General features: G+C 41.5%; 1 protein-coding gene across 2 annotated transcripts in view; it reads right to left on the reverse strand.

Moving 5' to 3' along the window:
• Positions 1 to 26,862, reverse strand: part of RIPOR1 (RHO family interacting cell polarization regulator 1) — a 136,491-nt gene that overhangs the window by 72,679 nt on the left and 36,950 nt on the right. The window contains exon 1 of one of the 2 annotated variants that reach the window (XM_073658311.1): positions 14,186 to 14,371. The exons of the other annotated variant lie outside the window; for it this stretch is intronic. The gene's annotated coding sequence lies outside the window, so the exon portion shown is untranslated. Of the gene's footprint in view, positions 1 to 14,185; positions 14,372 to 26,862 lie in introns of those variants that run through there. 2 annotated transcript variants of the gene reach the window in all.

Below are 26,862 nucleotides of genomic sequence, written 5' to 3' on the forward strand. Positions count from 1 at the left end.
CTGAAATATGGACACTTTTTCGGCCAACAGTCTAAGGATCTGAACTGAAGATCCATATGATTCTGGTATTTCAGGTAATAAGTGTCGCCTATAGGAGAGATCATCTCTGTATATATGACATTAAGGAGCTGTATTGGCCCCTGTGCACACTGCTCTGCCATGGAAGTGGGGCACTGGTATTAGCAAAAATTCCAAACACAGACCTATGGAAACTAAACTAAAATCCACAAGTTAAAATGATTCTGTGACGTAAAATGTTATATTTAAAGAGCATACAATTAATAAAAATAACCAGCTAAACTGCTCACCATGTGCAGAAAGCATTTAGGGTAGTACAGAATCTGGCTGGAATTAGTGATCCGGTCACCTTTAGAACTGCGCTCATTCCCTAGGTGTCACGCCAGGTGTGAGTGCAATACAGGGGGAAAGTTAAAAGGGAGTCCAGACACTAGGGAAAGGGGAAGTGGTGACCTCCTAAACTGGACTAGCGTCACCCTGTCTTCCCCTACCGTCCCTATACAGCCTCCACAGCTGTTGCCGATCACGTGCCTCGCCCTACTATCCCTGGCGTAAGGCTACAACTGGGAGTGGAAGGAGATGAGCACTAGTCAACCTCTGCTAGCACTCTAAAGACAAAAGGGGAAGACAACACAGGGAATAACAACTTAGCTTTAGAAGAAACTCCAACAGGGCACACAGCCTCAAGACTACAAACAGGACGTGATGCTACTTCAGCCAAGTTCCAAGTAGGAATGAGTATAACCGGCAACACCCACCAGGTATATATACACCCAGGCTAAAGGGAGGTAGTCGCTGGGTCCTAAACACAGCCTCCTATCTAGGCAGCTGTCTGCATTGCCAAATGTGGAGATGCCCTGCAAACCATTGCAGGGCAACTGTGTCACCTCTGACACACCCGTGACACTATGAGACCGGCCACCTCTGGTAGACTGCAGAGGTGGCCAGTAACCTAACCGGGGTTGTCAAGGGCAAGGCTTCTTAATTGGGTAACATTTGCAATAGGTAACTGAAGTCAAGCGAACAAAGAAGAAATCTAAATTATCCGTACAATTTGTAATGGCGAGATAATAAAATAATTACTACAGGATCATGGACTTTTCAAGACCAAAATAAATATAAAAAATGGGAAGATACGTCTCGTTACACCCAAAATCAAGGACGCCACTCACGAACGCAAGCAATATCTCCGCACCTCTCTCTCTATGGACAGAAGCTGCACAATTTAATATCCTCAGAGGAAGAACGTTCAGCTCTAAGATAGAAAAAAAATTCTAGAATTTTTGAAACAAAGATTGAGTTGGGCCTGAAAACTGTGAAATTCTTACACAAGGATTCTCGAGGATCTTCTGGAATAATCTGAAAACTAAAGTAAAAGCAACCTTGAAAGAACAATGATCCCCATTATCAATAACACCTACTACACTACCGGCGTGGGCGCTGCACGTTTTATCTTTTATAGTGTGATAGATTTTATAGAAAATTCTGTGCTCCTGCGTCCTCCAAAGCTTTGTGAAACAATGCGACATCGGCAGAGAGAAAGAGCGAAGGAAAAACATTTTTGTTCCCCTCTCTTCTCCTGGTTGCTGAGAGGCTTTGCCCCCATTTACTAGGATCAAAATACGTATGGGTAAATGCACTACTCTTGGAAGAAAAAGTTTTTATGATAAATTTTTTAAACATTGTGCATATTTCTCTTTTATTTTTCAGGTCATGATCTATATTGAAGAAAAAAAAAATATTGCGATTTTCACACAGGACACTAGGCCCAATACTAGACTCCTACTTCCCATTCTGCACACAGACATTAGCAGCAATAGACTCTAATCTGGGCAAAGTCATTGTACAGGATGGGGGAGGTGAGCTGTGACATCAGCTATTGTGAATGGTGGATCCTGTGTTATCTACTGTATATAGAGGTGTTATCAGTCATTGTACAGGAGGGGGAGGAGGTGAGCTGTGACATCACCTATTGTGAATGGTGGATCCTGTGTTATCTACTGTATATAGAGGTGTTATCAGTCATTGTACAGGAGGGGGAGGAGGTGAGCTGTGACATCACCTATTGTGAATGGTGGAGCCTGTGTTATCTACTGTATATAGAGGTGTTATCAGTCATTGTACAGGAGGGGGAGGAGGTGAGCTGTGACATCACCTATTGTGAATGGTGGAGCCTGTGTTATCTACTGTATATGTGATGATAATGAGGCTGCCAAAATGTCACCTGTATAGAAGAGGAAGTATGATTCTTTATTAGGCCTAGTGACCAATATGAAAGTTGAAAGTTTTCAGGGTTTTTTTGTAATGTAAATAGTAATACGGAAAAGTAAAACAAAAGCATTACGTACCAGCCATCAGCGCCGTATATATACAGTATATGTCACTAGGTCACCAAGGGCCTAAACATACGGTGGGTCTTTTCTGACGATATACCAATATATTACACTTACAAGTATAGTTGCAGTGGTCACAATTACACATGGCCAATGACACAACCAACAACCCTGGTATTTATGGATAATAAACCCCAGTAATCCATATTACCAGCAGTACCATAGTCATCAAAGAAACTTTGAAAGTTGGGCGCTGCTGCTAATTTGTCATATCCTAATCCTTGTCCTGAGATGGAGAAAAATAAACCTTTGTAAACAAAACATTAAGGACCAGGTAAAATGTCAATTTATCATTTAAGTAGCACTCCAACTATTTTAATAACGCATTCTGTAACTAGTCCCCCAGTATATAATTCAGCTAATATTACCTTATTAAGTTGTTCCTTTCCATATGACAATTAGACGATTCCTTTTTCTCTGCTAGGCTATGTGATCAAATGTTGACCCCTTTGGAATTACACTGCCTTGTTTTCTGAATCTTAGTCACCAGAACTGCATGTATAATGAAACTGTATGGACTTTACTACTGAAGTTGTCTAAAGGGGATGGTGGGAAAGAAACTTCTATCACAGTTACTGATCATGATTATGCAGCTCCTGTCATACAGATATAATGTAGATGACAGTTCATCCTTCATGGTTATATATTTATAGTATATTAGCTTTATTTGGGAGAATAAAGATGGGAGAATGATGACAGTATAAGGGCGCATTCAGACGTCTGTGTAAATTGGTCCGAGATCGGACCGCAATGCACGGACTGGCTGTGGCTCTCCCGACCTGAGCGTGACGGCCTCATAGAAATACATGAAGCGGTTATGCTCAGTTCAGCGGACCCACAGCCAGTCTGTGCTCTGCGGTCCGATCTCGGACTGATTTACATGGATGTCTGAATGCGTCCCAATTACAACAAGCAGAGATGGTACTGGCTCCAGCTACCCATGTGATGCTGTGCCGATTCATCATGGGATTGATAGCAAAGCATAGAATGATCATCCAAACAACATTAGAACCACCTGAGTAATAGTGTCTAGGTCCAAAAACCAACTCTAACACTTGAGACATGGACAACACAAGACCTCTGAAGGTTTCCAGCACCAAAACTGTTTGTTTTTTTTTCCCCAAGTACATCCCAAAGATACTCAAATCAGACTGAGACCTTCAAATTAGGAGGCCAAGTCATCATGTTTGTCATGTTCCTCAAACCATTAGTGTGCAGGATCCAATTTTCAAGTGTTTTTTTGGTCCATATCTCCATTTTTCTCCATAAAGTGGAGGTTTCCCAATTTTCTCCTAGCGATAGTGAAAAATGTGAAGCACACAGATGCACCTCGGATAGTATCCATGTTCTGTCCATTTTGTTTTGCGCACCTATGGGCAACTTTGAGTCACAAATTGGATCAAAATTGGGCAAAATCGCTGTCAAAACGGGCATGTGAAAATGCTCAAGGACTAGAATGGATACGTGTTCAATCCCCCCCAAAAAACATGGATAGAATGAGTATGTGAATGAGGTCTTATCCCTACACAAAGTTTTATCTAGTTATAAAAGAAATTACAGCAAGGTATCTCAGAACGATTACAGATGGGATTGATGAAAAAAACGTATAGTCTATGTGGGTCCCACCAATCTCGAGATCAGGACCCCAGCTGTCAGTGGAGAGATCCTTGGAAATCCCATAGAAACGTGTAGGACTTCCGACCACCCTCTCCACTGACAACAGAGGATGATAGTTCCCGAGACTGAAGAAGGAACTACATCTACTATACATTTATAGTATATCCTTTTTAAGGATGGTGGACATTGTGGCTTTCTGGAAAAAAATAAATAAATCAGAATTATTGATAGGGCTGTGCATAAAAGATCTATTTTTCGTGGAAAAGTCATCGAAGATCTGAAGTCTTTTATCTCTTCACTTGCTAGATATGGTCGCAACTAGGATTGATAATAAACTGGAAAAATACCAAACCTAAAAATAAATAACGCTTCTGGGAATTTTAAATAGAATATGTAGAACAGATGTGTTTTCTCCCTCAAAAAAGATCTTGGAAGTCCAGAAGATCTAGGAGAGAGTAAAAGAGATCAAACACAGGGCTGCCTGCTCTGTCCGGCAAAAAAAATGACTCTGCTGGGGGGACTCTTGACGGTTCGTTGGGGACGGATTCATTACCGTCTACACCAGCGGTGAATCCTTCAGTAGTGGAACAAGAAAGAACTTCCTAGAAAAGTTGATGATGGTCCCCAGTCAGGAGGAATCTTTCACAGATTGGTGGGAAACCCAAAATAGGAGAAGTCTTCTTCTAGCTGGCACAGATGCAAGGATGTGTGGCTGAGGAGTGCACATTCATCTTACTTTCCAGGCAAAAAAGGTGGAGATCATCTGTGCTAAATGTGACAGACTTTTTAACTCCTAATCTAGGTTTGGGGAATGCTATCAAGACCCACTTTATCATCTCTAGTGCACAGGTTACTTCTGGCTGACCAGATCCCGAGACCGGCAAGTAATTCGATTTACCGGTTGTTTAACAACCTGGGTAGACAGGATAACCGCACAAGGAACGATTGATAATAAATCAGTCGATCTGCACTGACTATAGTTGTTCTGCGAGCTTAAAAAATAACTGTCACCTGACAAACGAGACTTTGGCCCGCTCTTTCGGTGATTGGCAGTAGTAAGGTAACCCTTTCCAAAACTCAAAATTCTGGAGGAAATTTTCCTCCTGGAGACTTATGTCTGTTGAAGTGATTGATCGCGGGTTCAAATTTCAGTCTAATAGGGAACCGGTCATGTCCAGAAATGCAATTTACCTGCAGATGTAGGGTAAGGCTATGTGCCCACGATGCAGAAATGCTCAGGATTTTTCCCTAAGCGTTTCTGCATCTCTCTGGCAGAAAAAAACGCATGCGGATTGTACATGCGGATTGTACATGCGTTTTCCTGCCAGGGACATGCGGATGTGACGCGTTCTTCACTTGCATTTCCGCATGCGGGTTGACAAGCGCTTTCCAGGCGATTTTAGCATCACTGGGAAAGTGCTTGTCAACTTGGTCACACTATATAAATCCATGCAAACAGCATGGATTTATATAGTGTGACCCGGGTACTATAGAAAACTGTAAAAAAAAGAATAAAATAAAAAATAAATATGATACTTACCTTCTGGCGGCCCGCGGGGCGCTCCTCCTTGCATGCCGGCAATTCGCGATGTACTGAAGGACCTGCGCTGACGTCACAGTCATGTGACGAGTCACGCGACGCTGACGTCGGCAGGTCCTTCACTCTACTGCTGCCGGCAGCCGGAACGGTGAAGCAAGACAGCGCGGGCCATCGGTAAGTATGTATGTATGTATGTATGTATGTATGTATGTATGTATATATATATATATATATATATATATATATATATATATATATATATATATATATATATATATTTTTTTTTTTTACATTCTCTCGGGTCACACTATATAAATCCATGCTGGTTGCATGGATTTACATAGTGTGACCAAGTTGACAAGCACTTTCCAAGTGATGCTAAAATCGCTTGGAAAGCGCTTGACAACCCGCATGCAGAAATGCATGTGAAGAACGCTTCACATCCGCATGTCCCTGGCAGGAAAAACGCATGTACAATCCGCATGTACAATCCGCATGTACAATCCGCATGCGTTTTTTCTGCCAGGGAGATGCAGAAACGCTCAGGAAAAAATCCTGAGCATTTCTGCATCGTGGGCACATAGTCTTAAGCTGCATTTCTGGAGCAGCGGCTAAAGGGAGAAAATTAACTTCTATTCTCCCTGTGGCCGCTCGCTTACAGTTATTGGGGGCGGTTACAGTCACTGCTGACAGTTTGATTAACAGCTTGCTGTAGCACAGAGTGTCAAAGTGTTGGAGAGGGATTATGGAGCTCTCACTGTATAATAAGCGGTGACTGTAACCGACCCCAGCACCGCCCCAATGACTGGAAGCAAGAGGCTACAGGGAGGATATAAGTTCATTTTCTCCCTGTAGCTGCTGCTCCAGAAATGCAGCTTAACAGTATTTTAACACTACGTACCTGGAGATTAACCCTATGACTGCAGGTAAATAGCATTACTGGACATGACAGGTTCCCTTTCCAACTTTAACTCTTTATTTATTTTTTTAACTCTAGATCTGTGCAACTAGTTTTTTTCTCGGTCTAAGTAAAAATAACAAAATCAAGAGCACTTACCCCCTAAGACACCATCTTTGACAATGCCAAGTTCTTTGTTGACATGACTGCAGTGATAACATCATGTGACCACTGCAGACAATCACCGGACTCAACCGTCATGCCAATCCAGACATCACATATCGGAAGCCAAAAAGTGACTCGTCTGGCTTTCATTCTGACTAAAGGAGCTGTAGGATCACCTTTTGCGTGTACGGCTGGGAATCTCTTAGCATAAGCTTTAAACGTAAAGCAAAAAAATGTGATGTGAATAAAACCCAAGAGTTTTCTTTCTGCATCAATCCATTAAGGGCACTCGCAAACGTAGCAGATTGGAAGCAGATTTTTTACATCGTATCTACAGAATTTCCTCTACAAATTTTATATATGTAATTTGGAGCAGATTTTGATGTGGGTTTGCTAAGACTAACTTTGAAAGGGGTTTTCCATGCAAAAAAAAAAAAGTTTCCAATGGGGCTTCGGTATGTAAAAAATACACTTAATTGATCTCACCTACCTGAATCCTGTGAATGTTGCTGAAACAACAAACGGATATGTCTCCGTTCTGCCCATCAGCAGGATCTCTGAGGCCAGTGATTGGCTGCAGCGGTCAGGTGTATTGAGCAGCACATCTTTAGTTGAATTTCTGATAATGCACTGCAGAAGTGACAGGCCGCAGCGGTCCTGCTGCTAGTGGGAAAGGTGACGTCTCCTCTTCCGATGCCTGGGCTGAATCCAAGAGGGTGCTGGTAGGAAAATATCAAGTACGGTAGTTTGTTGGTTTTTTTCACCCATCGAAGAAACCGGGAACCTTTTCTTTTTGCCCAGGCAAGCCGTTTATATGTGCTCGCCTAATGCTTGCAGGGGTTTTTTTTTTGTTTGTTTTTTTTTAATGTTTTAATTAATTTTTGCCTTTCCCGCACAATTTTTTTTATTGTGGATGCTCAGCTTCTCCAATGTGCAGAGACTATTTCATTATCTATTGATAGGAATATTTAGCAGAACACCATTGCTTTGTCCCGTATAAAGCCTATTTATCTTTCATCATTTCAATTAAACATAAAAAAACAGAACAATAAAGAAGAAAAAAAAATAAACAAAGCACAGCATCAGTCAAGGATGCGGCGTGGAAGAGATTCCAGACAGGAAATGCCTGAAGGACAGAAAATAAAATGAAATATTCAGTATTCTGCTGAGGACAGGAACTATGGCGGATGAGTAGAATATATGGACAGTTCACACGGAAAGGGGTCAGGATCAGGGTCAATCTCACTTACGATGATTAGGTATTCCTGAGATCTACCTATATACACACAAATGTATGTATTCCAATGAGACTCTCATAGCATTGTGACCACTGCAGACAATCACCAGACACCGTCACGCTAATGTAGACATCACATATCGGAGGTCAAAAGGTAACTCCTTTGGCTTTATGCACGCCTTCATACAGAATTTTATTTTACTGTTCATTTGCAACTTTCCGAATATATTTTTTTTAATGAACACTACAATTTTGCAGCTACAGAGAGTCCAGTCCAAGTCCTGCAAAAATGTTACAAATTCGTCAAAGCTCCTGGTTCTGAGGGCTCTTTCTGCTTTCTCCCTTCACACAGACAGCACAAGGACCAATTATACACTGGTTTGAATGAGCCATGGAAATAGCATGGAGAGTGATATGTACACACATTTTCAATAGAGAGGGGAAAAAGCATCTACAATCTCAAGGAGGGCGGAGAAAACAGGCTGTAAATAAGGAGAAGAAAAAAAACACATGAAGAAGAGGAAATAGGTGCAGGATAGAAGCTGTGCTGATATATGAGCTAATGAAGACAACTGAACCAAAGATACACACAGACCTCACATCCAGCCTATGTTACTGGGAGAGACACTCCAATAACAGAAATATCTTAAATCTGGATCAGGCTGCAAATGTCATAACAGGGAGGAGGACAAATAACTGACCGACCATAAAAGCCCAGTAAGAAACAAAAATATATTAAAATATAATTTATTAAGGATCAGGAAGGCAACAATAAGAATACAAAAAAAAAATACATAAATACAGGGACGCACACCCAGAATTTAGTAAGAATTTAGTAAAAAACAGGGGAGTCAATTAGATATAATGGTATAATGCCAGTACTTGTATAAATACATACATAATGTGAAGCATATAGTTATCAATGCGGCATAGATCACATATCATTAGTAACAAAGTGCCCAAAGTAAAGTGTCAATGCAATATGAATAAAGGATAGTTGGGGCTCTAGGAGACGAATAGGAGACTCCCTGCTGAGTGGCGTCCACCCCAATGCGCGTTTTGGCTATGGCCTTCATCAGGGGGTAACAGAAGGTCAGACAATAAATGAAGGAATGAAGATTGCAGAGTGAAACATAGGGCGAGTGAAAGGTAACCACTAATGTGTAGAAATATTTATTTTCACCTTAAAAAGGTACCCATAGCAATTGGTAAAATAATTTCGCAATACTCCTAGATTACATGATGTTATCATATATGTCTGAAGCAGACTGGCATTGAGCGCTAGAATGACTCACCCAACAGTGACCCATTCAGGGTGTATATAGTATGGATAGGCTCAATTTAAATAATCCTATATGCATCGACATTAAATCTTATCGGTGTATTTGCTGCCTGTTTGGCCATTTTAATCAAAACATATGGCGTAAAACAGCCAATAGAAAGGCTATCCGAACACCCGAGCATCAATTTACACATCAATATAGATTTCAATTCACTCCTGGAGGTCCCTTAAAGGGAATTTGTCAACAGGTTTTTTTGCTATGTAATCTGAGAGCACCATGTTTTAGGGGCAGAGACCCCGATTCCAGTGATGTGTCACTTATTGGGCAGAGTAGCTGTGAATTGGTGGATTATCACTACAGGACTAGGTGTCTCGTGCCTCCTGATCCAACCTCGCACCCACCACTAATTGGCAGCTTTCTATCAATGCACAGAGTACAAATAAAGCAGCCAATCGGTGGTGTGGGTGGGGTTACACACAGAAAGCTGCCAATCAGTGGTGTGGGCGGGATTATCCAGGGTTTAGCAGTCAGAGCACTGCTAGATCTGCAGCAGAGAAAACTGTAATTTTATCAAAATGACAGCGTGCAGAGCATTAAGTGATACGTAGCTGGAATCAGGTTCTCAGCCCCTACATCATGATGTTCTCAGATTACATAGTAAAAACCTATTGACAGATTCCCTTTAAATTTATATATTGGAGCATGATGACACTGTATGAAATATGGCAGTCCGAGCTAGGACACAATCTCAGCACGGTTCAGCCAATGTGTAATGAGTAACAGTATTTCCAGTATTTCCGAACATATGGAGACAAGATGAGGAATGTAAGACAGCTGCAGCCGAGAGAACCAAGAGAACAGAATAAAAAATCTGCTCTGAGCAACAAGCAAAGAAACACATAAAATAGCAGAATGCTTAGGAGTCAAAACGTTTATGATAATTCCACCGCTGGAGGTTTACACATATAATCCAAGAAAAATAAGGACAAAGTTATAGGATCATCTGGATATATAACTCGTGCCACATAACATCAAATCCTGTTCTGTGAGATCAAGAAAACCTTTCCCAAAAGACTCTAGAAAACACTTCTGGACTTTCAAGCTACCTTTTCCCCAAAGAGGCAATATAGGGGAGTGTTTGGGGGGGTAGCGGAATAACATATAATCCATCATCGATAGGGGGCATGCCCGGCTCACAACTGATACCAGAGTATAGGAGACTGCGGGCAGCGTCCGACCCCATGTTCTGGGTCTGCTTTATTTGCTTTGGACACTTAAATGGCGTCAAAAAACTATATAAAAAAAAAAAATTACACCATCTTATTTTATACATTTATAAATAAACTTTTTAAACAAAGTCCAAACATTTAAAAAAAAATTAGTAATGTACAGTAATTTAGGGTCTGCCGACTCAATTCTGAAGAAGCACCCATGATGGGAGCAGGGGGTTGGAAATTACTGCATTTTTTTTTTCTTACCTCACCAACAGCTATACAGGTTGACCAGAAAAACAAAATATTAGTGCGAAAGACAGAAAAAAAAATAGAAATTCCAAACTTTACTTTTAGTCAAAATAATGCCCCAAAGTTCTGATTCCAGACCCGGCAACTCTATTTCTAACTTTCCTCCATTTTTGTATCAATGATGTGTATGAAGGGGGCTGGCTGTGACATATTACTAGCTAAGCCAGCCCCTTTCTTTTTTAGTGGTGATTCAGGGAGGGATCAATGAGCCCCCACATACAAGTCGCCATCATAAAGAGCTGAAGTTCTCAGCTGGCTTGGAATGAAGAAAGAAATGAAAACGGCAGAGGCGCAAAGTATGGTTCTGGAGCTGGGACTAAAGTATATTAATCAATTTTAGTAATTTTAATCAGGATAACAACCAAATTAGCTTTAACATATCCCAGGACAACTTCTGTACATGGTCGCGGATTAGGACACATCCCTGTGTGTAGTCTGATCCTGCAGTTACGTATGATAATCGGCATGATTTGCTTGTTTTCAGATATTGTGATACATGTGATAAAACACTTTGGTTACTTTGTTACAAGAGTTGTTGCACTGTCTATACCACTTCCTATTAAAAAAAAGCATATACCAAAGCAATTTCCTTTTTACTTGCAGTTTCCTTTTTTTCTCCCTTGGTCAGCAAACCAAGGCGCAAGAGTGTGAAAATGCTGCAGCCCTGGTACGGTCCTACAATGTCACCTTGTAGGTGGCATCAATAGTTTCAGCACTGATCGGCAGAGGAAGAGAAAGATTTCCGCGCTGATTGATTGCTCAGATGTAAGAAAGTTAGAGAAGTTTAGCCCCAAGTGCAGTGTGCTTGATAAATCTGATCCACTAAGTATTGTATTGGGGTAATACAAGATGTGGCGAATAATTGTTGCAGCGGATTTCGCTGCAAAATGCATCATGTGTGGTTGGCACAGCGGCACAGACAATTCTAGGTTCATTTTCTTTACTACATCACTGCACTGCAATGGGGGAAATGTGAAGCGCTCCACCATGACATGGTGGCCCTATTGTATGGAGAGTCCGCAGTACGCTCTTCAGTTCTGGGGCGGTGAGGGAATCCCCTGCTCCGGACACTTCGCACTCTGCTTCGGATACAATTACTGTTCATTTTGGAGATGGGGGTCAGTATAATAAGATGTTGGGTCAATAAGGAGGAAACGTCCTAAAATGTTCTACAAAAGCTTTCAAGACCGAAGCCCCTAAATGGCAGCTGTCAGCTTGGCGAAGCCTGCGACATAACTAGCCACAATGGCAACGTCAATAGCCCAATATTATACACACGGAAATCCAGGAACCTAAATATGAGACGTCTGGTGAGGGTCTTACAATAAAGTCAATAATAGTCCAGCCAAACCAATGGACAGATGTATCAGCCATAAAACAAATAAATAATACCGCACCTATCTGTCTGCTTTTATGCACAACACAATGGGGCTGTAACTGGTCACCAGGTCAAAAGTGGCCATTTTTTTGGTTTTAATTTTTTTTTTACTTCTGCCTTACAGTCCCAGGATATTTGGGCATTTTTATTTAGTGCCAATTTTTATCATCTTTACAAGGGGGGCATGGCTCACAAGATCCTCAGGGGCGTGTCAATCCTCGGGGGAGTGTCATTAGGTTGTAGAATTACCCTGAGCAATGCCCCCTTGGTGAAGACCATAAAAATTAGCACTAAATAAAGAGGGTCCATATCACTAAGGGGCAGATTTAATTAAAAAAAAAGCAAAACCGGAATACTTAGGGGGCAGCGGAAATAAAACAGGAACAATAACTGCCCCTTTCTGACCTGGTGACGGGTCCGGCTTAGTCTGGGGTTACACGGCGACTCTGGGCGCCACATATTGTGAAATTAAAGTGGTCACATTGAGACCGGCAAGTTATCGTGGCCATAGCATACAGGTTGGAAGAAACAAAAAATTAAGTAGGCGTGCAGAGCCGGAATCTCACACGCCGTACAGCTGGCACAACGGCAGCAATCAGAGCTAGCGCCGATTGCAGCAATTTAACCTCTTAAGTGCTACTATTGTGATTGACAGCAGCATCTAAGAGGTGTGCGGTAAGGCTCCCCATACGCATCATTTGTCCGCCAGCCATCTAATGTGTATGGCCAGCCTTACAATGCCTACCAGCCGCCTCAACGTCCCCCACAACATGACTGCAGGTGGTGATAGCATTGTCACAGAAGCCAGCGAGAAGAGACTACTCAAGACCCCCAAGTCTGTGACTGGACTTCATAGCAGATCAGTAATTTTACAATACACTGCAATATTACAGGGTGCTGTATAGGCAAGTGCAGGTTCATGCTGCCTAGAAAGACTAAAAAAAAAAAGTTTAGATTTTATTTACTATAAACATTTATATATATATATATATTTTTTTTAATATATAAAATATACCATATAAATATTTCATAAAAAAAGAGAAAAATATAAAAGCTTACAGTAAATAAAATTATTATGTTAGATATTATAAACTTATATATTTTTATAAAAAACTGAAAAATATAAAAAAAAATAGTATGTGCAGTATATTATAAAAAATATAAACATTTATAGTAAACAAAGCCTAAAAAAAAAATGTTTCGATTTACTATAAACCTTTATTTTTTTTTTATGAAAAAATAACGTATAAATATTTTTTATAAAAAAAAAGAGAATATAAAAGTTTATAGCAAATAAAATATTTTTTTTAGATTTTACTATAAACTTTTTTCTCTTTTTTATAAAATATAAAAAAAATATAAATGTTTATAGTAGATAAAATCTAAAAATATTTTAGATATTTACTATAAACTTATATTTCTTTTCTAAAAAAATTTTTAAAAAAAGTATAAATATTTTAACAAGAAAAATAAGTAAATAACATCTAAAAAAAAAATTTTTTTTAGATTTTATGTACTATAAAACTTATATTTTTCTTTATTTTTTTAATAAAAAAAAAAAAAAAAGAAAAATATAAAAGTAAACAGTAAATAAAAAAAAAAGTATTTGTTACCGCGGCGATGTAACCGAGGAAGGTATTATAGCGTCATATAACATTATCTTATACGGTGAAACAATGGCGCTGACAGAATCGCTGTTTTATGGTCACTTCCCCTCAGAAAGTCATATAAACCCCAAAGTGATGATGATAAAAACTGCCCCCCAAAAATCCCAATTCTGGTACCAAAAATAATAAAGGTTTGGGTATTGGGAGGCAGAGAGAAGCCGGTAAAGGCCGGCAGGGAGACCCCCAGGCCGCACATAGCAGGAGCCGGCCCTGGTAATGTCACCACTGTCACGACATAGCGGTCCTCAGCCCCCATGGCCTGGTGTATGGGGGGCGGCCGGTGCCCACTCAGCCCTGGCACCTCTCCTGCTCAGTAAACAGCAGCTGCCCACATTAACCCCGCAGCTCCCGGCCGGGGATAATGGGGGCACTGCCGCTTTAAATGATGACGGCACCGAACACACAAAGCTGCTTATCCCGAATCCACGGGAGATTCCCCCACTAGAAGCAAATCACGGGCTCTTACATGGCTGCTGCAGGAAGGGCAGGTCCGGGCTGTGCAGTAGTCCCCGCTGCCGCGGTCACCTCACCGTCCTCCCTCCCCGGTAACGCCCGGCGATGTGTCAGCCCGAGCGGAGGAGGATAACGCTCATCAGGCAGCAGCAGCAGCTCCACTACGTGCAGGAGGGCGGGGGTGGGGGAGGGAACAGTGAGGAGCAGCTCTCTCCTTCCTGTGATTTCTCCCACCAGGAGGGGATGAGGCTGACATCACATCACATCCATGGCTGTCCTCTCCTCTCCTCACTGCCATCGCCTCATTAATGGGAGCCCGTCAGCAAGCAGCATGTCCACAACATGTGTGATAGAGTGTGACCATTAATGGGAGCCCGTCAGCAAGCAGCATGTCCACAACATGTGTGATAGAGTGTGACCATTAATGGGAGCCCGTCAGCAAGCAGCATGTCCACAACATGTGATAGAGTGTGACCATTAATGGGAGCCTGTCAGCAAGCAGCATGTCCACAACATGTGTGATAGAGTGTGACCATTAATGGGAGCCCGTCAGCAAGCAGCATGTCCACAACATGTGTGATAGAGTATGACCATAAATGGGAGCCCGTCAGCAAGCAGCATGTCCACAACATGTGATAGAGTGTGACCATTAATGGGAGCCTGTCAGCAAGCAGCATGTCCACAACATGTGTGATAGAGTGTGACCATTAATGGGAGCCCGTCAGCAAGCAGCATGTCCACAACATGTGTGATAGAGTATGACCATAAATGGGAGCCCGTCAGCAAGCAGCATGTCCACAACATGTGATAGAGTGTGACCATTAATGGGAGCCCGTCAGCAAGCAGCATGTCCACAACATGTGATAGAGTGTGACCATTAATGGGAGCCCGTCAGCAAGCAGCATGTCCACAACATGTGATAGAGTGTGACCATTAATGGGAGCCCGTCAGCAAGCAGCATGTCCACAACATGTGTGATAGAGTATGACCATAAATGGGAGCCCGTCAGCAAGCAGCATGTCCACAACATGTGATAGAGTGTGACCATTAATGGGAGCCCGTCAGCAAGCAGCATGTCCACAACATGTGATAGAGTGTGACCATTAATGGGAGCCCGTCAGCAAGCAGCATGTCCACAACATGTGTGATAGAGTATGACCATTAATGGGAGCCCGTCAGCAAGCAGCATGTCCACAACATGTGTGATAGAGTGTGACCATTAATGGGAGCCCGTCAGCAAGCAGCATGTCCACAACATGTGTGATAGAGTGTGACCATTAATGGGAGCCCGTCAGCAAGCAGCATGTCCACAACATGTGTGATAGAGTATGACCATTAATGGGAGCCCGTCAGCAAGCAGCATGTCCACAACATGTGTGATAGAGTGTGACCATTAATGGGAGCCCGTCAGCAAGCAGCATGTCCACAACATTTGTGATAGAGTGTGACCATTAATGGGAGCCCGTCAGCAAGCAGCATGTCCACAACATGTGTGATAGAGTGTGACCACCTAGAACTAGGAGTGTCTGCACATGAGCTGAGACCGTGCATCACCGCTGCAGACAGTGATTGGCTGCAGCGGTCATATACAAGGGAGCTATGGAAGAGAGGGGTGCCTTAAACCTTTCCGTTTTTTGCGTTTCCATTTTAGTCCTCCCTCTTCTTCCCAGAGCCATAACTTTTTTATTTTACCCCCTGTCATAGCCCTGCTTGTTTTTTGCGGGACGAGTTGTACTTTTGAATGACGCCATTCATGTTACCCAATACCGTACTGGAAAACAATAAAAAAAATTCCAAGTTCGGTGAAATTGTGAAAAAAAAACAACACAATTCTGACATTGTTTTTTGGGAATTGTTTTTACGGTGGAAAATTTTGTGGTAAAAATGACGTCGCAATATGATTCTCCTCATCGGTACGATTACGGCGATACCCAACATGTCCAGGTTTTTTTTATTATTTTAGTGACAGGGGAAAAAAAACAGAAGTTTGCAAAAAAAAAATTGGGGGGCAGCGTCGCCAGTTTCCGAGACCGGTAACGTTTTCATTTTTCGGTCGATGGAGCTGTGTGATGGCTTATTTTTGGCGGGATGAGATGACAGTTTTATTGATACCATTTTGGGATAGATGTGATGTTTTGATCGCCTGTTACAGCATTTTTTTGTGGAATTGCAGCGTCTAAAAAACCGTAATTTTGGCGTTCTGGATTTTTTTCCGCTTATGGTGTTTACTGATCGGGTTAATTATTTTGATATTTTGATAGATCAAGTTTTTCTGAATGCAGCGATACCAAATATGTGAATTTTTTTAATATCTTTATTTTTAATGGGAGAACTTTTGTTTGTTTTTTTTGTCGGTTTTTTTTTCATATTTTTTTTACTTTTCACTGTTCTTGTTTGTCCCCTTAGGGGACTTGAACCTGCGATTATCTGATCATGGTGCGTTAAGGGGTTAATTTTTTATTTATTTTTTTTTTCTCCCGGCATATTGTCCCCTTAGGGAACTTGAAGCTGTGATCATCTGATCATGGTACTTTAAGGGGTTAAAAAGATTTTTTTTCTTCTCTGGGCATAAGACATCACCCAGATAAACATTCCTGGCAGCATTAGACGTGCTGCCAAGGTTTTGCTTTGCATAAATGACCGGTCTATGACTGCTTCTATCTAACTTTTTTTCGGGGGTCTATGAGATCTTATCTCGACGTCAACAGTTTCCTTTCTTAATGACATTTTGGACAGTTGAACATTCCGAGCCGGAAGCGTTTAGACAACTTTTTATAGCTTTTTCCTGCTTTGTGTGAGTGTGTCATCTACCCCTGAGCTGGGGCTTCACGATGAGGGCCACCAAATTTCTCCAAAAACCTCAATACTCTCTCACCGTAAAAGTTTCACAATAAATACTTTTCTCCATATTGTGTATGTGCCCCCTCCACATTATACTATAGAAGCTTTTCTGACCTCCAATTCTATCTCCATAGACATTAATATGGAGTCATTCCTCTTCAAATATAATGGCTCCCGCTCTTCTTCTACTAGATTTTGGAGGAGTCTGTGGGAATTTTTGCCCCTTCATCCAGGAGGGCATTTGTTATTTTATGAGGCCGTGCACTTTCCCGATTTTTTTTATCCTCGGTCCAGCAAAAAGCATGTACAAGTTTTATCCAATATTTGATCGCATTCAGCTATGCAAGTCAATGAGTGCATGAAAAACATCGGACTGCACTCGGATGACATCTGAGTGCAGTCCGATTTCTGTGCACTGACAGAGTGCAGAAGATGGAGACTTTTTTTTCCATCTTCACTGTCCATGCCTGAAGTCGCTCATCCAGTGTCTGACTTGTGCTGCCTGTGTTTCAAACAGCATAAATAAAAGGGAATGTGTCAGTAGGTTCTTTGCTATTTAATCTGAGAGCAGCATAATGTAGGGGCAGAAACCCTGATTTCAGGGATATGTCACTTATTAGGCTGTGTGCTGTAGATTTGATACAATCAGTGTTTTATCAGCAAGAGATTATCATTCGAGGACTAGAGCTCATGTGCAAGCCAGTCCAGCTAATCTGTGTAATCCCGCCCCCACCACTGATTGGCAGTTTGCACACAGAGTACACAGGAAGCTTCCAATCAGTGCTGTGGGTGGGATTATACAGAGCTACTAGGCCTGCAGCAGAGAAAACAGGGATTCTATCAAAACTGCAGCAAGCAGCCCAGTAAGTGACACATCGCTGGAATCATAGTCTCGGCCCCTGCATCATGCTGCTCTTAGACTCCATAGCAAAAACCTGCTGACAAATCTAGTGCTGTAATACAGGTAAAGTAAATCCTGCTGTCAGGTTTCCAGCACGCCGACTGTCCTGTCCCATAAAAGTTGCATTATTCTTGATGTGAACTGAACGTGTGGCATCTGCAGGATGAAAGAGACAATAGAAAGTGACATGTAGGGAGGCAAAGAATGTAATGGCTCCAGGCAGAGTAATCCACGTGTTCTGCACTTACTAAATAGTCACAGTATTGCGGCTGAAAAAAAGGAAAGAGGAAAGGGAAAGGGAACAAGAAAAGTGAGGAAATCCTAAATCTATTTATCTAAGTTTTCACTAAATGTACAGGAAACACAACCTTTATCCTCTATTAACTTTCATTTACATTTCCCTCTTGTTTATTCTCTTTGCGTTTTAAACATATTATCACTTCTAACGTTTACAACGTCCTTTACTTTGCAGCATTTGTTTCACACCTTCCTAAAAACCTTTGCACAGTTCTGTGTACATTGTATCTAATGTAGATTTTGTTGACATGTTATAAATGCATCTTATAGCATAGACGTTCCCAGATGATGAGTTTTGCTTATACTATTGCTTATACTGGGCCAGTGTACAAATATAGGTATAATAAAGGGATTACTTGTTGGGATGACATATAAAGGCAAAAGAAATTTAAAGACCGGCAGCTGAGTATTTGTAGACCATAAAATGTGAGTGATGAGCAGCTGGTGGATACGCCTGGAGATCGATGCCAACTATTTTAGTGTATATCTGTCCTCCGATGCCTATGAATATGCTTAAGATCCGTGCACACAGTAATGCGGTGTGTACAGCGCCTGTGGAGAGGCACTGTGGCTCTGTTTGCAGCCGTGGCTGCCATGTTGGTCCTCCTATGAAGCCCAGCCTGTGAAGTATTGCAGTACCGTATATACTAGAGTATAAGCCGACCCGAATGTAAGCTGAGGCACCTAATTTTACCACCTAATTTGACTCGAATATAAGCCTAGGATGGGAAATGCAGCAGCTACTGGTAAATTTCCCCATCCTTGTACGCATTGCCCCCTCATCCCCAATCCTGGTATGCATGACACCCTCATCCCCCAATCCTGGTATGCATGGCCCCCTCATCCCCCAATCCTGGTATTCATGGCCCCCTCATCGCCTAATCCTGGTATGCATGGCCCCCTCAATCCTGGTATCTATAGCACCACTCATCCCCCAATCCTGGTATGCATGGCCCCCTCATCCCCCAATCCTGGTATGCATGGCCCCCTCATCCCCAATCCTGGTATGCATGCCCCCCTCATCCCCCAATCCTGGTATGCATGGCCCCCTCATCCCCCAATTATGGTATGCATAGCCCCCTCATCCCCCAATCCTGGTATACATTGCCCCCTCCTCATCCCCCAATCCTGGTATGCACTGCCCTCCCTCATCTCCAATCCTGGTATGCATTGCCCCCTCATCCCCAATCCTGGTACGTATGGCACCCCTCATCCCCAATCCTGGTACGTATGGCACCCCCTCATCCCCAATCCTGGTACGTATGGCACCCTTCATCCCCAATCCTGGTACGTATGGCCCCCTCATCCCCAATCCTGGTACGTATGGCCCCCTCATCCCCAATCCTGGTACGTATGGCCCCCTCATCCCCAATCCTGGTACATATGGCCCACTCATCCCCAATCCTGGTACGTATGGCCCACTCATCCCCAATCCTGGTACGTATGGCCCACTCATCCCCAATCCTGGTACGTATGGCCCACTCATCCCCCAATCCTGGTACGTATGGCCCACTCATCCCCAATTCTGGTACGTATGGCCCACTCATCCCCCAATCCTGGTATGTATGGCACCCCTCATCCGCCAATCCAGGTATGTATGGCACCCCTCATCCCTAATCCTGGTACATATGGCACCCCTCATCCCCAATCCTCGTACGTATGGCCCCCTCATCCCCAATCCTGGTTCGTATGGCCCCCTCATCCCCCAATCCTGGTACGTATGGCTTCCTCATCCCCAATCCTGGTATGCATGGCCCCCCATCAGTGTACACATGAAAAAAAAAAAACTTATATTCATCTTCCTTCCCTCTACTCCAGTGCTGCGTCCTGTCTGCCAGCATCTCACCTCCACATCTGAGCAGCGCATGACGTCACTGCCATGCGCCCTCAGACGCTGAGGTGAGGCGCTCTAAAGTCATTCTCCTGACTAGCGCAGTGTGAGTCGCAGCCGCACTTCCTGCAGCGGCTCAGGGATTTACTGTGCCTCTCTAATAGCGGGCACAGAGGATCACTGTGACGTCAGATCAGAAAAATCTAATTCTATCACAGGTTCATCCATGGAAAAAAATTAAAAAAAAGTTACAAGTTTCAGAAAATGGCGAAACCAACAATATTTTTTTTTTTACAGTTCTAATTTTTTTCAATCCATCAACATATAAAAAGAAAAAAAAAAGTATAAATTTGAAGTCTGTGTAATCATACTCATGTAGAAAATCATACTGCCGGGTCCTTTCTACTGCATAATGAATGCCAAAAAACATCAGAATTGTCTTTTTTCTCCCCCATTTTTCAGTACTTAATATGGTAAAATGAATATGGAAAATATGGATTTTGGGAAAAATGGAGGAAAAAAATTAAACTACAAAAAAAAAAAATAGCAACCCCCAGAAAAACAATCAGTTATGAAAGTGTTAAATTAGAGGTATACAGAATTACGTTGTGCCCTATTTATGTTATTAGTGATGTATTATGACTATATACAGCTCCACGGTTGTACAGACCTGTAGTATGTCTATGTACATGCGCTCTTAAAGGGGTTTACCACTTTAAGAAATGCTTTTAGATGCACTGCAGCCAATCACTGAACTTGGCAGCTCGTACCATCTACACTGTCAGAGCCACTAAGCTCAGTTATTGGCTGCAGTGGTGATGTGAGTAATTGAATTGACTTCAACGCTGCAGCCAAAATACAGAGACCGGAGCAGAGTCGGAGAGACGCCAATGGACCTGGGGAGGGTGAGTACCTCCTCTGTTTGTTATATTATGTAAATAAAAGCATTTCAGGTTCAAAAGTGAATACCAGTAGCAAACAGAAGACAATCTGCCTGGTTGAGCATACAAAACATTATGTCATACGTGGCTTTTTCCAATTGTAGTAAGTATAAAAAAATACTTCATTTCAGCCTTCTGCGTCCAGCTCCCTAGACTGCACTTTACATGATACTCTGGGGCATATGTCAAATAGATAAATTACCACGACAAGTTGATGCAAAATAAGAGACCCCTTCTCACCTTCTTGTGTATATTAAAAAAATGCACAAAAATCCAAATACAATGTTGCAAAAATTCTTACTTGAACAGATTGCATATTCATTTTTTAATCTCACTAATCGCTAGGTATAACATTTTTGTAAACCTCAGCCACCTACTAGCAATTTACCAAATAGATCTGGATTAAGCTCGTACTTCAAAAACCAAAAAATGCAAATCCATGGAGTTGAATCTCATAACAATCGCTTGGTCACGTTTGTGCTAATCCCACTATCACATAAGCAGGAACCTACAAGAGCGTGATAAAAATGCAATTTATGTTCAAGCCCTCGGGGTTTATTAATTCCACTGTAAAGATCCGATATACGTCATGTGGAAGCAAACAGATCCCTATTTGCTCCTCATCAGGACCTTCCTCCTCCTCCAGAATAAGTAATTTAAAATCAAACACTTTGTAACGCTATGAAAAAATATAATGTCTGATTACTGTATCTCTTTTCCCTGCGTGAGTCAACATTAGAACTACAATTCAGCCCAGGTAGGTTTGTAGTTCTAATGATGACTCAAAGAGAAAAGAGACTTCTTGTTTCTACATAGAGTTTAGAAGTATTCAGCTAGTCTGTTTTTAATCACATGATATCATAGACCTAATGAAAAAGAGATGAATTAACTGGGTAGAAAGATAAAATGAGCAATTGTAAGTACACAGTGCTATATAATATGATGACTTCAATATATTAAGAGGATAAAAACTTTGATGGGAGGAGGAGGAGTGCTTCTTTAAGAATTCTTATGACTCAAAAGAATATTTTGATCTGGCGGTTTGGAATTCATTGTAGAGGGTAACTTCATCTCAACATCTAAAAAACGGAGACTCGCAAAACTCTCAAGTGAAAATCTGAATAGCTCCTGTTAACTATTAAGATATTTCTCAGCCTTTATTAATTCGTCTTCATTACCACAGCATAAAAATATCCACATATTGTAGCCAGAGATTAATCTGTTACTTACATGTTAACTTTCCAATGCAGACACATAAATGCTTGCATACATGGGAGCCGCAGAAGACCCCATCAGCGTCCCTTGAAAATGCAAATAAAGCTCAGAAACAAACCAAGATCTAGGATAATGTCATTTGAAACTTGAGTTTTTCATTTGTCAATGTAGGTTCTTCGAAATAGGGTAGGTACAAACTTTTACCAAACTTAGTTTTACTCAATTTTCAATACACATTGGCATCAGAAGGATGACACCCTGCTTCTCTACAATATACAGGTGCATCTCACAAAATTAGAATATCACGAGAAAGTTAATTTATTTCAGTTCTTCAATACAAAAAGTGAAACTCCTATATTATATAGAGTCATTACAGACAGAGTGATCTATTTCAAGGGTTTATTTCTGTTAATGTTGATGATTATGGCTTACAGCCAATGAAAACTCATAAGTCATTATCTCAGTAAATTAGAATACTTTATAACAACAGCTTGAAAAATGTTATTAAAATCCAAAAGGTTGCCTACTGAAATGTATGTTCAGTAAATGCCCTCAATACTTGGTCGGGGCTTCTTGTGCATCATTTACTGCATCAATGTGGCAATGTGGCATGGAGGCGATCAGCCTGTGGCACTGCTGAGGTGTTATGGAAGCCCAGGTTGCTTTGATAGCAGCCTTCAGCTCGTCTGCATTGTTGGGTCTGGTGTCCCTCATCTTCCTCTTGACAATACCCCATAGATTCTCTATAGGGTTAAGGTCAGGCGAGTTTGCTGCCAATCAAGCACAGTGATACTGTTGTGTGTAAACCAGGTACTGGTACTTTTGGCAGTGTGGACAGGGGCCAAGTCCTGCTGGAGAATGACATTTCCATCTCCAGAAAGCTTGTCGGCAGAGGGAAGCATGAAGTGCTGTAAAATCTCCTGGTAGACGGCTGCGCTGACTTTGATCTTGGTAAAACACAGTGGACCTCCACCAGCAGATGACATGGCTCCTCACACCATCACTGATTGTGGAAACTTCACACTAGACCTCAAGCAGCTTGGATTGTGGCCTCTCCACTCTTCCTCCAGACACTGGGACCTTGTGGAGTGTATTGATGACTGCCTTCTGGACATCTGTGAAGTCAGCAGTCTTCCCATGATTGTGGAGCCTACTGAAACAGACTAAAGGACCTTTTTAAACGCTTAGGAAGCCTTTGCCGGTGTTTTTTGTTAATTTTTCTAATTTACTGAGATAATGACTTTTGTGTTTTCATTGGCTGTAAGCCATAATCATCAACATTAACAGAAATAATCACATGAAATAGATCACTCTGTTTGTAATGACTCTATATAATATACGAGTCTTTCTGATGATATTCTAATTTTGCTTATATATGTATATATATACACACACACACAGTGTGTATATATATATATATATATTCAATTCTTTATCATTTTTTTCTGTGACACATCAGGTATTAACAGGGAAACAAAATGTAATATTTATTACCTTGATTCTGCAGTTTTTAGAAATATCCCACACATGGCCCCAGTGCGCTGCTTGACACTGCACAAGTCTCAGTAATAAAGGATTATCTTGCAGATTTTGGGCCTCCTTTTTATGTTTTTTTATGCATTGTTGCAGGCAGTGTCGGACTGGGTTGGCAAAGGCCCACCAGTAACATCGATTCTTGGGGCCCACTGTTCAGCTTCTGTACATGCAGAAATAACCTGACCCCAGTACCCAATTTCACTATGCATCTATGTAAAATTAATTTGGCTAACTTGTTTAATGAATGATTAGATGATACCTTTTTCTGCAAATTGTAAATCAAGTGTAATAGCTCTACTCATTAGCACTCCTTCACAGGGGCGGCCTACTGGAGGATTCTCCTGCCCTCCCATGGGCCAGTCCGAGACTAGTTGCAGGTTTGTAGAAGCCTTGAGGTGACAAGAAACACTTAAATAACTCCTTTGGAAACTAAAAAACTAGACCATTCAATTCATTTATTTAAAGTAATCAATGTTTTTCCTATCGGGTGTTAGAACTTGAGTATAAAAATTAAGCCACATTCTCTTCCAATAATATATAGCTTAAGGTCAACTTTTTTCAATTGGACATGGGGTAATAAGAGAAAAAAAAAATTGCTAAAGAATACTTTATGTATTGTGGGCTAAAATAATTTTTGCAAAAGGGTTTGATTAAATATTGTGCACAGTTTTCCTTCTACTTCCTACGTGTCGCACTATTTATTGCTGCATAGCAGAATGATTTATCTGAGAATCCACCAGTGAGCTCTATTTTTTGAGTTCCCCTCAGCTGATTAATCACTCCAGACCACATCAAAGTTGAGATTAACTTTAATGTGGTCATAAATCAGCAGAAAGAAGCTCAGAATAATAAAAATAAAAGAGTTATAATGAGCTTTTTGATGAATTCTTCGTTAACCAAAGAGCCTTAAAGCCAAAAATAGAAAACTTTTAAAGAAGTCCAACTGCAAAAACTATTTTTAGCTCAAAATACATGCATTTAAGTAAAAAAAAAAAAAAAAGGGATTGTCCAAAATGTGACCATAACCTTGCCATTTGTTCATACGTATTTATTAGGGTTGATTTGTAGAACTCTGGTTCATTGGCCATGTTGGTAGTCCATGACCGCTGACCCACAGCCCTGTGAACCACCTGGTCCGGTGCGTGGTCATCAATGTAGCAGATGTACATATGGCTTCATTTCAGGGAGGAGGAGGTGAGCTGTGACATCAATTATAGTGAATGGTGGATCGCGTGTTATCTACTGTATATAGAGGTGTTATCAGTCATTGTACAGGAGGAGGAAGTGAGCTGTGACATCACCTATTGTGAATGGTGGATCCTGTATATAGAGGTGATATCAGTCATTGTATAGGAGGAGGAGGTGAGCTGTGACATCACCTATTGTGAATGGTGGATCTTGTATATAGAGATGTTATTAGTCATTGTACAGGAAGAGGAGGTGAGCTGTGATATCAGCTATTGTGAATGGTGGATCCTGTGTTATCTGCTATATATAGAGGTATTATCAGACATTGTACCGGAGGGGGAGGAGGTGAGTTGTGAATGCTGCATCCTGTGTTATCAGCTTTATATACAGTTATATGAAAAAGTTTGGGCACCCCTATTAATCTTAAGCTTAATGTTTAATAAAAATTGGTGTTTTTGCAACAGCTATTTCAGTTTGATACATGTAATAACTGTTGGACACAGTAATGTTTCTGCCTTGAAATGAGGTTTATTGTACTAACAGAAAATGTGCAATCTGCATTCAAACAAAATTTGACAGGTGCATAAGTATGGGCACCTCACCAGAAAAGTGACATTAATATTTAGTAGATCCTCCTTTTGCAAAATTAACAGCCTCTAGTCGCTTCCTGTAGCTTTTAATGATTTCCTGGATCCTGGATGAAGGTATTTTTGACCATTCCTCTTTACAAAACAATTCCAGTTCAGTTAAGTTTGATGGTCGCCGAGCATGGACAGCCCTCTTCAAATGATCCCACAGATGTTCAATGATATTCAGGTCTGGGGACTGGGATGGCCATTCCAGAACATTGCAATTGTTCCTCTGCATGAATGCCTGAGTAGATTTGGAGCCGTGTTTTGGATCATTGTCTTGCTGAAAGATCCATCCCCTGCGTAACTTCAACTTTGTCACTGATTCTTGAACATTATTGTCAAGAATCTGCTGATACTGAGTGGAATCCATGCGTCCCTCAACTTTAACAAGATTCCCGGTGCCGGCATTGGCCACACAGCCCCAAAGCATGATGGAACCTCCACCAAATTTTACTGTGGGTAGCAAGTGTTTTTCTTGGAATGCTGTGTTTTTTTGCCGCCATGCATAACGCCTTTTTGTATGACCAAACAACTCAATCATGGTTTCATCAGTCCACAGGACCTTCTTCCAAAAAGAAATAGGCTTCTCCAAATGTGCTTTTGCATACCTCAGCCAACTCTGTTTGTGGCGTGCTTGCAGAAACGGCTTCTTTCGCATCACTCTCCCATACAGCTTCTCCTTGTGCGAAGTGTGTTGTATAGTTGACCGATGCACAGTGACACCATCTGCAGCAAGTTGATGCTGCAGCTCTCTGGAGGTGGTCTGAGGATTGTCCTTGACTGATCTCACCATTCTTCTTCTCTGCCTTTCTGATGTTTTTCTTGGCCTGCCACTTCTGGCCTTAACAAGAACTGTCCCTGTGTTCTTCCATTTCCTTACTATGTTCCTCACAGTGGAAACTGACAGGTTAAATCTCTGAGACAGCTTTTTGTATCCTTCCCCTGAACAACTATGTTGAATAATCTTTGTTTTCAGATCATTTGACAGTTGTTTTGAGGAGCCCATGATGCCACTCTTCAGAGGAGATTCAAACAGGAGAACAACTTGCAAGTGGCCACTTTAAGTAGCTTTTCTCATGATTGCATACACCTGGCTATGAAGTTCAAAGCTCAATGAGGTTACAAAACCAAAAAAAGTGCTTTAGTAAGTCAGTAAAAAGTAGGTAGGAGTATTTAAAACAAGAAAATGATAAGGGTGTCCATACTTATGCACCTGTCAAATTTTGTTTGAATGCAGATTGCACATTTTCTGTTAGTACAATAAACCTCATTTCAAGGCAGAAACATTACTGTGTCCAACAGTTATTA

The sequence above is a fragment of the Phyllobates terribilis genome, unplaced genomic scaffold (genome assembly GCF_046119375.1).
Source record: "Phyllobates terribilis strain yellow unplaced genomic scaffold, ASM4611937v1 Scaffold_13__5_contigs__length_258822181, whole genome shotgun sequence".
Taxonomy (NCBI): domain Eukaryota; kingdom Metazoa; phylum Chordata; class Amphibia; order Anura; family Dendrobatidae; genus Phyllobates; species Phyllobates terribilis.